A 13,950-nucleotide genomic window follows, 5' to 3' on the forward strand; every position below is an offset into this window, starting at 1 on the left:
TACAGTTCCACAAACACTGACTCTCACTGGGGTATAATGCCACACACACTGACTCTCACTGGGATACAGGTTCCAAACACACTGACTCTCACTGGGATTCAGTTCCACACACACTGACTCTTACTAGGATACAGTTCCACACACACTGACTCTCACTGGGGTACAAATCCACACACACTGACTCTCACTAAGATACAGTTCCACACACACTGACTGTCACCGGGATACATTTCCGCACACACTGATTCTCACTGGGGCACAGTTCCACACACACTGACTCCTACTGGGGTACTTTTCCACACACACTGACTCTCACTGGGGTACAGTTCCATACACACTGACTCTCAGTGGGGTACTGTTCTGCACATACTGAATCTTACTGGGGTATGGGTTCCACACACACTGACTCTCACTGGGGTACAGTCCCACACACACTGACTCGCACTGGGTCACAGTTCCACACACACTGACTCTCACTGGGGTACAGTTCCACAAACACTGACTCTCACTGGGGTATAGTGCCACACACACTGACTCTCATTGGGATACAGGTTCCAAACACACTGACTCTCACTGGGATTCAGTTCCACACACACTGACTCTCACTAGGATACAGTTCCACACACACTGACTCTCACTGGGGTACAAATCCACACACACTGACTCTCACTAAGATACAGTTCCACACATACTGACTGTCACTGGGGTACATTTCCACACACACTGATTCTCACTGGGGCACAGTTCAACACACACTGACTCTTACTGGGGTACATTTCCACACACACTGACTCTCACTGGGGTACAGTTCCATACACACTGACTCTCAGTGGGGTACTGTTCTGCCATACTGACTTTTACTGGGGTATGGGTTCCACACACACTGACTCACTGGGGTACATCCCACACACACTGACTCTCACTGGGGTACAACTCCATACACACTGACTCTCAGTGGGATACTGTTCCGCACACACTGACACTCACTGGGCTATGGATCCCACACACACTGACTCTCACTGGGGTATAGTTGCACACACACTGACTCTCACTGGGGTACAGCTCCATACAAACTGACTCTCACTGGGTGCAGTCACGCACACATTGACTCTCACTGGGGTACAGTCCCACACACACTGACTCTCACTGGGTACAGTCATGCACACATTGACTCTCACTGGGGTACAGTCCCACACACACTGACTCTCACTGGGTACAGTCACACACACATTGACTCTCACTGGGTACAGCTGCACACACACCGACTCTCACTGCGATACAATTCTAGATGGTATGATTTATTTACTATCTAGATGTTTCTTGAGAACCTCTTTAAGTTGCTATGACAGAATTGGTTTCTTACAATATCTGTTGCGGGTGTCCTTCAGGCTGCTTGTTGTCCAGCTGAGATCCATTACTGCAATGTCATCTTAACAGAATTATTAACCCTAACTATATATTTCCACTGGCAATCTGTACATTTTTAGAAGAAATCACCTTGTTGTTTCTTTCAGTGATAACCTGCATCAGACAGACACTATCAAGGCCTGAGTCTCAGTCCGAGCTTGTGCCCTTTCTTGCAGTCACAGATGAGGAGATTCCCTCTGCAATCCTGTATAATACATCACGCAGCTGTAATTATCCCCCAGTGACAACACAATGCAGCTTGCTTACAATCTTCACCATTCGAGTTTGTATTTCACTTTATTGGATTGGGCCTGGGTGTCTAGACTTGCAGGAGGAGGTCAGCTGGTCAAAATGCCACACATGTCCACAGCAGCGCTCTGGAGCTGCACAGGAATGCCTCTCTAGAATGACTTAGGATCAATCCACCAATGTAGGAGTACTCTCTTCCGGTCAGGATGTGGAAAAATTAGGACGATGTGTGCACCTGCCCTTGTACAAAGTTCTTCCTTCAATCTTTTATGTACAATCCAGCAACATCTTTCCTTCCGTCTGTAAAGGAAAATTTGCCACTTGCAATCATAAACTAGGGTAATCCTCAGTTAACTTTGTGCCTGTTTCAAACTTTCATGAGCACTGGTGCAATGGGGTCACATTCGAATGTAATTGATCAAGTCAGATCATTATATCGGATGGTTTGCCAGCTACAAGGATCTGAAGCAGTCAGTGAGGTACTAGCGTTACTCAACAGCAAACATTTCAACACTCACCACAAATTCCACGTTGCAGTTCTCCTCAGGATAGCAGGGAGATCAGACCCTGGACAGAGTCTAAAGTTCGAAGAAGGGGGCAGAGCCTGAGAAGAGGATACATCCACACCTCCTCTGAACTATTGGAGAAATGGGTTAACTCAAACGTGGAGAGAGATATTGCTCCATGATTGCTTAAAAGGGCAGTCTCGCTATATCAAAGAGGTGGAGTCACTGTATTAAAGGGACAGCAGTGCCAGTATACTATGCTTCCATGTTTCAGATATTCTCCAGGTTGACTATGATCCCGGGTGACTGGAAATCTGGGTGAACTGATAACATAAATAAGTAACAAATTGAAAACCGTTTTCAGGTTACTTCAACCGCTGGCTTCATCTTGAACTCACTAAAGCTCCACCCAGTCTTTAGGACACAGCAAAATGTGACACTAGATTTTACCTTACACTGTTAACTGTTACATAAATTTATGAAGCAAAACTAAAGAATTGATTAACAGCATAATTTTTTTTTACTGTAGTTGTCAACTTTAGCCAGCTTGGAATAATAAATAGTTTGCTAAGGTTGCACTCTGATAGATTATTTGATAGTGGGTTTTTTGCACCTTATGAAAATTATCTTGCCTGACTGCCTTTGGTTCCACACAGACCAACTAAGATAAAAATACAGGCTCATAAACACTTTCAAACAGTAGCCAGTAAACTTAAATAACTGTGTATTAAATTCAAAAGGAGCTACCAACCAAACATATAATTAAACAAATCACACAAAATTCCCATAATTGAAGTGAATGGATTGGTTCCTCCCTCAGACAACAATTTGGCTAAATATTATGACAATTGTTTCAATTTAAACTGGGATATAATATCTCTGAGTGAAGCTAGTTTTTTAGTAAGCTCCATACCGCAATTAGGACTAAAGAAACCATGATACATTTTAGACTAAACCACTTTATTTTTGTCACAGGTTTCTCTCAAGATTCGGAAAGATCATTACTTCCACTGAGCCATTTCTTCAAATCAAGTTGTACGATCAAATCTATTCTCAGCTCGATGTACGTGTTCCGCTATAACCAGACTTTAGGAGATTCACAAGGAGTGAACTTAAAATATTCCCTGTCTCCCTGTAGGTAAGATCTTGGTTTATCCATCCCTCTGCCTACTCCACCTGGCAGCAGCCACTCAAGACATAGAAAAACATGAGTACAAAGTTGTGCACGATCACTGAATGAAACTTTGCTCAATGCTCCTTCTCTGTAAATCGTTCTGTAGACTAAGAACATCTAAAGTGTTGAAGCTGATAGAGAGGGAAGCAGATGTTAGGCTTACATAATGTGCAGCTTGTTACATAACCAATTGGCAGTTAGGATATGTGAAATACTGAGATCAAAAACCCTTAAAGAGGAACAATTTGTGGGAAATGGCACCCTATCTTTTTAAAGACTGAGTCGTGCAATCAGCCTCATAGAAGAATGTCAATGTGCCAAGACTGTTTTAGCTTAAGCAAGGATAGGGGATTAGGTGGGGTTCGAGAAGTTAGAAGGGAGAAGATAGAGTGGTAGGAGCAGTTTTTAAAGTAGCTGGAAGTGGTTCATGCAAGGTCATCATAGGTTTCAGCTATAGAGCCATTTCTGCTCACTGTGGATATCAAGGCCCAGTGTGAAATTTGCACACTAAAACAGGAACTATAATTAATTATTTAGAATACCGAATAAAGCTATAAAAAGATTTTGATAAGATGGGCGACTGGGTTAAAAATCGCAAATGGGATTCAGTGTCAGTAAGTGTGAAGTAATGCATTTTGATAAAAATAACAGTAGCAATAATACTGTGAATGGGAATAGTCTCGGTTTCTGTGGAAGAGATATTTGGGGGGATGGGTTCCCAGGACATTCAAGGGAAACCTCAGGTGACAAGGCTGTGAAAAAACCCAACAGATTTCTAAGTTTAAGTTATAAGAGGGATAGAATATAAAAACCAATAAACCTGAATTAGACATCATTTAGAGTACTGTGGGCATTATTGGGCTTTACATGAAAGAAAGGATATTGAGGCTTTAGAGAAGGTACAGCACAGGCTCACTGGGACGCTGCCTGGTATGAGGAAATATACAGTTCTGGGGAGCTCTGTGTCAGTATACATTGAAGCCACAGGCCAAATGGGAAGGGATCATTTTTAAAAAATATTCAGAGTGAGGTGGAGTTAACCGTGTGATGACTAGAACAGTTCCTCAGAAACAGTGAAACCTATGACAAATATCAACTTGCAGAATATGAAATAAGTGTTAATATCTCTTCCTGCCTCAATTACTTTCTTAAATTCAGCACCAGAAACCTTACAATCTGTCTTTGTGTTTTCTGGGACATGGGGAAATGATTTACAGATAAGTGCAGCTTTATGTTTTCTCAGAATTTAACACTGGTCACTCGCTCCCACACTTTAGGTTGAGGTTGAGGCATGTTCTGCTCACATTGAGCCCTGGAGCAGGGGCCTACACTGGGGCCATGCAGTGGAGGGGGGAAGCTGGTTGTTTTCCAGCTTTCTTCACTGTGTGTTTATCATGAGGCTCAGGGTTTAAGATGAACATCTGCACAGGGACAGCCATTCTGTCTCTTGCCCAGCTCAGCTTCACCCAGTACTGTCATGTGCTCCAGAAACCAACTGAAGTTTTATTCATTACTTATTGTTAAGTAGAGGAAGAAATAAAACTTGTGGGTTTATTTTATTGGGAAGCCCCTTTTGTTCACCCTGAGGTGAACTTTTAATGTTTAAAATTATGATGAAATTGTTCTTGGTCTGAACTCTGATCTGAACAAGTTCCAAACCTGTATTTTCTGCCCGTGTCTGCCAGACATTGATTGTGGCTGAGAATGTAAGTCCTCTCTCAGGCTTTGCCAGTGTAAAGTGAGCCGATTACCGAGAATGAATGGGACACAAACTCCTTCTGCTTCCTTCTCCAACCCATGCGAAAACTTTAAACCCAAACTTTGAGTTTGACATGTTTGAGTTCAGGGTCACCGTGTAGGGAATCTTAGATATTGCATAGTTCACCATTCCCCACACTGACGTGCCAGTTTACCATCATGACACCCTTTCAGTCCAACTAATTTTATCTTCAGCTATCAGAATCCATGGAAAGAGGTTAAAAAACCCACACTCAATGAACAACTATCCCAGAGCATGAGCCCAGAACTCCAGAGAACCCCCTGAAGGGCAAGAACAAAATTTAAAGGCTTATCATCTTTATACCCTCAGTCAAGTGTAGCCAGAAATGGAGTTATAGAGATGGTAACCCAGCTTGACGATGCAACTGGTAAAACATTCACACCCCTGAGCACCACAGGCTGCCACTACATATTGCACCAGATAATCTTTGGCACTAATTAATTGCTACATTGCTTTTCCACCACCTCATCTTGGATAAGCTGCAATTTCCTCCAGCTAAACACTGGGAATGACTAATTCAGCTGATATCGACTTTGCAAAGCTCTGAGTCCTGCTAATTCTGAAATAAACTTCTGAGCTTTTATCCTCACCAACACAAAGACTGAAAACTCTTCCCTCCCCGGTGTTACGCACCTTCAATCAGCCATCTGTCACCAAACCCTCAACCATGACATTGTCACCTCCAGATTTGATCCAATGTTTTCCTGTCCAGCCTCCTATTTTCCACCCACTGTATACTTGCTTCTGTATCCTAACCATACCAGTTCTAGTCATGTATCACCCCAGTCCTCACTAAACAACATTGGCTACATTAACCTATGTTAAGGGGGATGGAGTATAAAAGTAGGAAAGTCTAGCTATAACTGTACAGGCCATTGGTGAGACCCCATCTGGAGTACTGTGTACAGTTTTGGTCTCCTTACTTAAGGAGGGATTCACTTGAATTGGAAGCAGTTCAGAGAAGGTTCACTAGGCTGATTCCTGGGATGAAGGGATTGTCTTATGAGGAAATGTGCAGCAGGTTGGGCCTGTACCCATTGGAGTTTAGAAGAATGAGGGGTGATCTTATTGAACCATGTAAGATTCTGAAGGGGCCTTGACAAGGTGGATACTGAGAGGATGTTTCCCTTTGTGGAGGAATCTAGAACTAGAGGCCCTGTTTCAAAATGAGGGGTGTCACACTTACGATGGAGTTGAGGAGGAACTGCTACTCACAGAGGGTTGTCAGTCTGTGGAACCCTCTTCCTCAGACAGTGGTGGAGGCTGGGTCATTGAACATTTTCAAGGTTGAATTGGACATTTGATTGACAAGGGAGTCAAGGGTTATGGGGAACAGACAGGGAAGTAGAGTTGAGACCAGCTGTGATTGAATGGCAAAGCAAGCTTGAGGGGCCGAATGGTCTACTCCTGCTTCTATTTCTTCTGCTCTGACTCGTGATCCTCCAAAACGTCCAATTTCAAGTGATAATCCTCATCTTTTCATGGCCTTACCCTCTCTATCTTTGTAATCTCCCCCAGCCCTACAATTCACCCCAAATTTTCTGTTCCTCCGAATCTGGTCTCTTGTGAATTCTGCCCTCCTTTCACCCAACCATTGGCCATTGTACATTCAACTATTTAGGCCTCACACTCTGGAATTCTACCTCTAACACAGCTCTGCCCTATAATAAGACAGACTCCTGACCAAGCTTTTTCTCACCACTCCTCGTATCTCCTTCTGTGACTTAAGTGCCCATTTCTTGATTACGTCTCTGTGGATCTCCTCGGGATGTTTTCTATGTAAAAGGCGTAATATAAATGCAAGTTGGTGTTATCATTTTGAATTACTTCTTAAGGTAACGGACTGGTTTCATCAACTAGCTGCATATCTGAGACTAACACACCAGAACCACTTAGTTACACAACTCTGAGCTCACCACAGCCTATCCTAATATCACTGCTGAAGCAATGTGTAATTACCACATTGTACGTGTGTGTTATTAGGGTTAATTTCCAGTGCATAGTTCTTATGTTACTTTATTTTTCCAACTTTATCCACCATTGTGAGTATTGTGCTGCTCACTGCACATGTGTGTGCCTGTATATGTCTTTGATAAAGTCTGTCTTCCAGGATATCCATGCTGTGTCTGTCTACAAACACAGTTTCCTCCTGATTCTTTGTGTGTTTGTGTGTGCGTGTGTGTCTGTGTCTGTGTAGGTGTGTGTGGGTGTGTCTGTGTCTGTGTGTCTCTGTGTGTATGTGCGTGCCTGTGTGTGTGTGTCTGTGTGTGTGTGTGTGTGTGTGTGTGCCTGTGTGTGTATATGAATGAGTGAGTGTGTGGGTGAGTGTCTGCGTGTGTGTGCGTCTGTGTGTGTGTGTGTGTCTGTGTGTGTGTGCGTCTGTGTGTGTATGTGTGTGCCTGTGTGTGTGTGTCTGTCTGTGTGTGTGTGTGTGCCTGTGTGTGTGTCTGTGTGTGTGTGTGTGTGTGTGTGTGAGAGAGAGAGAGCAAGTGATCATGTGAGATTTACCCACTGTTTGCAGATATTGCTTCATTTACCTCAGTTGGAGATCTCAGTAATCTCATATTCATACAATAATAATCCTAATGGATTATTTTAAACTAAATGAAGAGTGTGAACAGCTATATTTGGGATCATGTTATCCCAACAATTACTGTATGTCAGGATTGGAGTGACCAAAGACAAAAACTGTGGCAAAAACCCATATCCATCCCTAGTTGCCCTTGAGAAGGTGGTGGTGAGCTGCCTTCTTGAGCCGCTGCAGTCCATGTGGTGTAGGTACACCCACAGTGCTGTTAGGGAGGGAGTTCCAGGATTTTGACCCACTGACAGTGAAGAAACGACGATATATTTCCAAGTCAGGATGGTGAGTGACTTCGAGGGGAACTTCCAGGTGGTGGTGTTTCCATCTATCTGCTGCCCTTGTCCTTCTAGATGGTAGTGGTTATGGGTTTGGAAGGTGCTGCCAAAAGAGGCTTGGTGAATTCCTGCAGTGCATCTTGTAGATAGTACACACTGCTGTTACTGTGCGTCAGTGGTAGAGGGAGTCAATCAAGTGGGCTGCTTTGTCCTTGATGGTATCAAGCTTCTTGAGTGTTGTTGGAGCTGCACTCATCCAGGCAAGTGGGGAGTATTGTCAGGAGCGGTGTGTGTATGTGTGTGTGTGTATGTGTGTGTGTGTGTGTGTGCGCGTGCATGTGCGCATGCGTGTGTGTGTGTGTGTGTGTGTGTGTGTGCGTGCATGTGTGCATGCATGCGTAAGTGTGTGTGTGTGTGTGTGTGTGTGTGTAACAGAATTGAGAGTCCCAACACTAATAATACTCCATCCTCAGTAGCAATACTCCATCCTCAGTAATAATACTCTACCCTCAGTAATAATACTCCATCCTCAGTAACAATACTCCATCTTCAGTAATGATATTCCATCCTCAGTAACAATACTCCACCATCAGCAATAATACTCTCTACCCTCAGTAATAATGCCCTTGTACAAATATACATACATACAAATTAGAAGCAGGAGTAGGCCACTCGGCCCCTTGAGCCCGCTCCTCCATTCAATAAGATCATGGCTGATCAGAACGTAACCTCAACCCCACACTCCTGCCTAGCCCTGATAACGTTTCACTTCCTTGTTAATCAAGACTCTATCTAGCTCAACCTTAAAAATATTCAAAGACTCTGCTTCTGCTGCCTTTTCAGAAAGAGAGTTCCAAAGACTCACTACGCTCTGAGAAAAAAAATTTCTCCTCATCTCTGTGTTAAATGAGTGACCCCTTATTTTGAAACAGTGACCCCTAGCTCTAGATTCTCCCACAAGAGGAAACATTCTCTCTACATCCACCCTGTCCAGTAGACCCCTCAGGACCTTAAAGGTTTCAATTAAGTCGTCTCTTACTCTTCTAAATTCCATTGGATACAAGCCTAACCTGCCCAGCCTTTCCTCATAAGACAACCATTCTCAGTAATAATACTAAACTTTCAGTAACAATGCTCCACCCTCAGTAATAATACTCCATCTGCAACAATAATGCTCCACCCACATCCCCACCTACCAGATTTATCTTCTGTGAAGTAATTTTAAAAGGAGTAAAGTGTGTCGCCAATAGAAAGTAGTGAGTTCCACATTAGCATTGAAACAGTCAGAGTTCCACATGAATTGAGCCTCCAACATATAGGCTCAGGGATCATTCCAGACCTACTCTCTCATATTCCCTTATCGCTTCATCCTTGCTTTGGACCTGTGGCTTCACACAAACTCTTCAGTGCTGGAACCTTTCATAAGCACCCACAGGTTCTTCAACCTCTGCTTTGCAGGTGTGTTCAGGAGCATGATTTGTGCACATTGCCTTACATATCGAACTGTTAGCTGGATGCTGTAAGAGTGATTGTTGGACAGAAAACTTGGCACTCTCACACATTGGCCTGATTGATAAAAGCAATAATTGGCTGAAGCACAGGGGCCAGAAGAATGCGCTCAGTTATCCAGTCCATATACTCCAATTGAATGTGGTGCGCTGGCGCTGAGTGAAAGAGCCCCACCTGTGCTAGCAGGACACTGTGCCCATGCTAGAATGTGCCTGTGTAAAGCTCAATGTCAGGCAAGGACAGGTCAAGCTGAGCTTCACTGGCACCAAGGGAGGGCGTTACTTGGCTGAAGCAGTCCAAAGAATCATCCTGCAAACAGAATCATCTGGCGGAATTCTCCCATGCCCCCCACGGCAGCACGGTGGGTTTAATGGTGAGCAGTGGGGTGGGGGGGGTGGTTGGCGGGGAATGTGGCAGGAGGCCCAAAAATTGGTTTCACACTGGCATAAAATGATGATAGAATCTTCTGCTCTCATCCACCATGGTGGGTCACAATTCCTGCCAGAAGCTGCCATGAACCTGCGATGCATCCTGCTAATGGGATGCAGATGAAGGCCCAACTAGTATTGCCAACCACCCACGCGCACGACCATCCGCAGCGCCAGCAGGAATTCACGCCAGTCCAGAATGCGTCTGGACCAGCGTGGCACAGACACATTGGCACTTACCTGAAGAAGACCTGGGGCTGACTCCAGAGTTTGGGATGGAGGCCTCCAGTGACTGTGGACCCTGTGACATGCAGCAATTAGTGGGGGAAGCATATTTCAGGTGGATCTTTCAGCTTCTGAGTGTTCCTGGAGCTCCATCATCCAGCTTCAGAGTGTTCCTGGCGCTCCATCATCCAGCTTCAGAGTATTCCTGGTGCTCCATCGTCCAGCTTCAGAGTGTTCCTGGAGCTCCATCGTCCAGCTTCAGAGTGTTCCTGGATCTCCATCGTCCAGCTTCAGAGTGTTCCTGGCTCTCCATTGTCTAGCTTCAGAGTGTTCCTGGCGCTCCATCGTCCAGCTTCAGAGTGTTCCTGGATGTACATCGTCCAGCTTCAGAGTGTTCCTGGCGCTCCATCGTCCAGCTTCAGAGTGCTCCTGGCTCTCCATCGTCCAGCTTCAGAGTGTTCCTGGAGCTCCATCGTCCAGCTTCAGAGTGTTCCTGGCTCTCCATCGTCCAGCTTCAGAGTGTTCCTGGATGTGCATCATCCAGCTTCAGAGTGTTCCTGGCTCTCCATCATCCAGCTTCAGAGTGTTCCTGGCGCTCCATCGTCCAGCTTCAGAGTGCTCCTGGCTCTCCATCGTCCAGCTTCAGAGTGTTCCTGGCGCTCCATCGTCCAGCTTCAGAGTGTTCCTGGATGTGCATCATCCAGCTTCAGAGTGTTCCTGGCGCTCCATCATCCAGCTTCAGAGTGTTCCTGGCTCTCCATCGTCCAGCTTCAGAGTGTTCCTGGCGCTCCATCGTCCAGCTTCAGAGTGTTCCTGGAGCTCCATCGTCCAGCTTCAGAGTGTTCCTGGCTCTCCATCGTCCAGCTTCAGAGTGTTCCTGGCTCTCCATCGTCCAGCTTCAGAGTGTTCCTGGCGCTCCATCGTCCAGCTTCAGAGTGTTCCTGGAGCTCCATCGTCCAGCTTCAGAGTGTTCCTGGATCTCCATCGTCCAGCTTCAGAGTGTTCCTGGAGCTCCATCGTCCAGCTTCAGAGTGTTCCTGGATCTCCATCGTCCAGCTTCAGAGTGTTCCTGGCTCTCCATTGTCTAGCTTCAGAGTGTTCCTGGCGCTCCATCGTCCAGCTTCAGAGTGTTCCTGGATGTACATCGTCCAGCTTCAGAGTGTTCCTGGCGCTCCATCGTCCAGCTTCAGAGTGCTCCTGGCTCTCCATCGTCCAGCTTCAGAGTGTTCCTGGAGCTCCATCGTCCAGCTTCAGAGTGTTCCTGGCGCTCCATCGTCCAGCTTCAGAGTGTTCCTGGATGTGCATCATCCAGCTTCAGAGTGTTCCTGGCGCTCCATCATCCAGCTTCAGAGTGTTCCTGGATCTCCATCGTCCAGCTTCAGAGTGTTCCTGGAGCTCCATCGTCCAGCTTCAGAGTGTTCCTGGATCTCCATCGTCCAGCTTCAGAGTGTTCCTGGCGCTCCATCGTCCAGCTTCAGAGTGTTCCTGGATGTGCATCATCCAGCTTCAGAGTGTTCCTGGCGCTCCATCATCCAGCTTCAGAGTGTTCCTGGATCTCCATCGTCCAGCTTCAGAGTGTTCCTGGCGCTCCATCGTCCAGCTTCAGAGTGTTCCTGGATGTGCATCATCCAGCTTCAGAGTGTTCCTGGCTCTCCATCATCCAGCTTCAGAGTGTTCCTGGATCTCCATCGTCCAGCTTCAGAGTGTTCCTGGCTCTCCATCGTCCAGCTTCAGAGTGTTCCTGGCGCTCCATCATCCAGCTTCAGAGTGTTCCTGGCGCTCCATCATCCAGCTTCAGAGTGTTCCTGGAGGTACATCTTCTTTCTTCAATAGTGGGCCAGTGATGCCTTTTAAAAATGGCACCTGGATATGATGGTGAGCCATCCAGCCTGCCTCGCCCATGCGTAATGTCGGGGAAACCCCGACTGCATAATTAATGAGGTCGGGGCCACACAGTGCAGTGTGACTTCCCAGCAGCCTCTGCGGCGGGAAACACACCCTGTCCTCACCCCCGCCATGGGCCTTAGTCCCAGATGGGAGCATTCCAACCATCCAGTATCACTGGCCTAGTAATCCCGAGGTCCAGGCTAATACTCTGGGGGCACGGGTTCAAATCCCACCACGGCAGTTGGGGGAATTTAAATCCAATTAATAAAATCTGGAATTGAAAGCTAGTCCCAATAATAGTGACCATAAAATTATCATCCATCTGGTTCACTAATGTTTTTTAGGGAAGGAAATCTGCCATCCTTACCTGGTCTGGCCTACGTGTGACTCCAGACCCACAGCAATGTGGTTGACTCTTAACTGCCCTCTGAAATGGCTGAGCAAGCCACTCAGTTCAAGGGCAATTAGGGATGGGCAACAAATGCTGGCATTGCCAGCGATGTCCACACCCTGTGTAAGAATAATCCCTTCCCATGCTGTAACTTCAAAACTTTTAAACAAGAAGTTGAATTTAAATAACAATAACATGCATTTATATGGTGCCTTTGATGATGTAAAGTCATCCAAGATACATCACATGTGCATAATTTGACAAGAATTAAAGCCGGCCACATCAAGAGATAGGCAGATGGCCAAAAGGTTGGTGAAAGAGGTAGATTTTAATGAGCTAGAGGTAGAGAGGCAAGAGGCCTCGGCAGCTAGAGGTACGGCCACCAATGGTGCAGTCGTTAAAATCATTGATGCAGAAGAGGTCTGAATCAGTGGAATGCAGAGATCTCAGAGGGTGTGGGGATAGCGAAGATAGTGAGGGGCAAAGCTATGGAGGGATTTGGAGAGAAGGATGAGCGTTGCTAGACCAGGTGCCAATATAGAGGGTACAAGTTAGGATACAGGCAGCAGAGTTTTGGATGAGCTGTAGTTTAACGAGAGTAGAAATTGGGAGGCTGCCCAGGAGTGAATGTGAATAGCTAAGGCAAAAACAGAATTACCTGGAAAAACTCAGCAGGTCTGGCAGCATCGGCGGAGAAGAAAAGAGTTGACGTTTCGAGTCCTCATGACCCTTCGACAGAACTAGGTGAATCCCCCTTTTTTTTTGAATAGTTAAGGCTGCTGGCAACAATGGCCATGATCCTTTAAACCAAAATAGGTACTATTTAAACATGAGATAGACTAGAGTCAGGAGAGCAGGGTAGGCTATACATATATAGTGGGAAGGGCAGAAATTATAGTGAAAGCATATTTCATCTTTGAGGACTTGGTTTATATTTTTCTCTTCATTTGATCATTTCTTCTGAGCTCTATGGAAATTTGTCTGGCTGCTCCCGTGTCTCTAATGATCTATTTGAAAGTGCTATAAACATTCAGGATGACTTCCTTCCCTCCCACGAGGAGGTATTTGGACTCTGTTCAATGCCTCCTCAGAGTGATGTGGCAAAGGAGAGAAAATTAATACTTAGGAGTAGATTCCAACCACCATGGACAGTCCACTGTTCCCCAACAGAACCTTTTAATATTCTAACACACTGCGCCACCCACATTCAGCTTAGATAATGTCTAGGCACAGCTCCCATATCATAGAATACCAGCAGCTTCGTGCAGCTGATGTTTACAATTGTTGCAGCTGATACTTTGTCTCATTCATCAGGGACAAATCGAAGATGATGGAACCCTTCAAACACACACTACATCTTCCAGACTCCCCCTGGAGTGAAGAGTCCGTGGGAGATGTCACTGAGCTGATGAGTGATAAGTTTATTTTAATTCCTATCACATTAAAATGGACCGAATTAATCAGTCTAGTAAAGAATAGAATGCACGAGATGCACAAGAAAATTAAATGGATTTTTAGAGTCCACAATAGGGCGG

At 45.6% G+C, this 13,950-nt stretch overlaps 1 long non-coding RNA gene across 1 annotated transcript in view; it reads left to right on the plus strand.

The window, feature by feature from the left end:
- LOC121271308 overlaps window positions 1-13,950 on the plus strand; it is a 166,120-nt gene that overhangs the window by 121,724 nt on the left and 30,446 nt on the right. Inside the window, exon 2 of the long non-coding RNA XR_005941703.1 lies at window positions 3,138-3,300. This is a non-coding gene — a long non-coding RNA (uncharacterized LOC121271308). The remainder of the gene's footprint in view (window positions 1-3,137; window positions 3,301-13,950) is intronic.

The sequence above is a fragment of the Carcharodon carcharias genome, chromosome 30, assembly GCF_017639515.1.
Source record: "Carcharodon carcharias isolate sCarCar2 chromosome 30, sCarCar2.pri, whole genome shotgun sequence".
In the NCBI taxonomy this organism is placed as follows: domain Eukaryota; kingdom Metazoa; phylum Chordata; class Chondrichthyes; order Lamniformes; family Lamnidae; genus Carcharodon; species Carcharodon carcharias.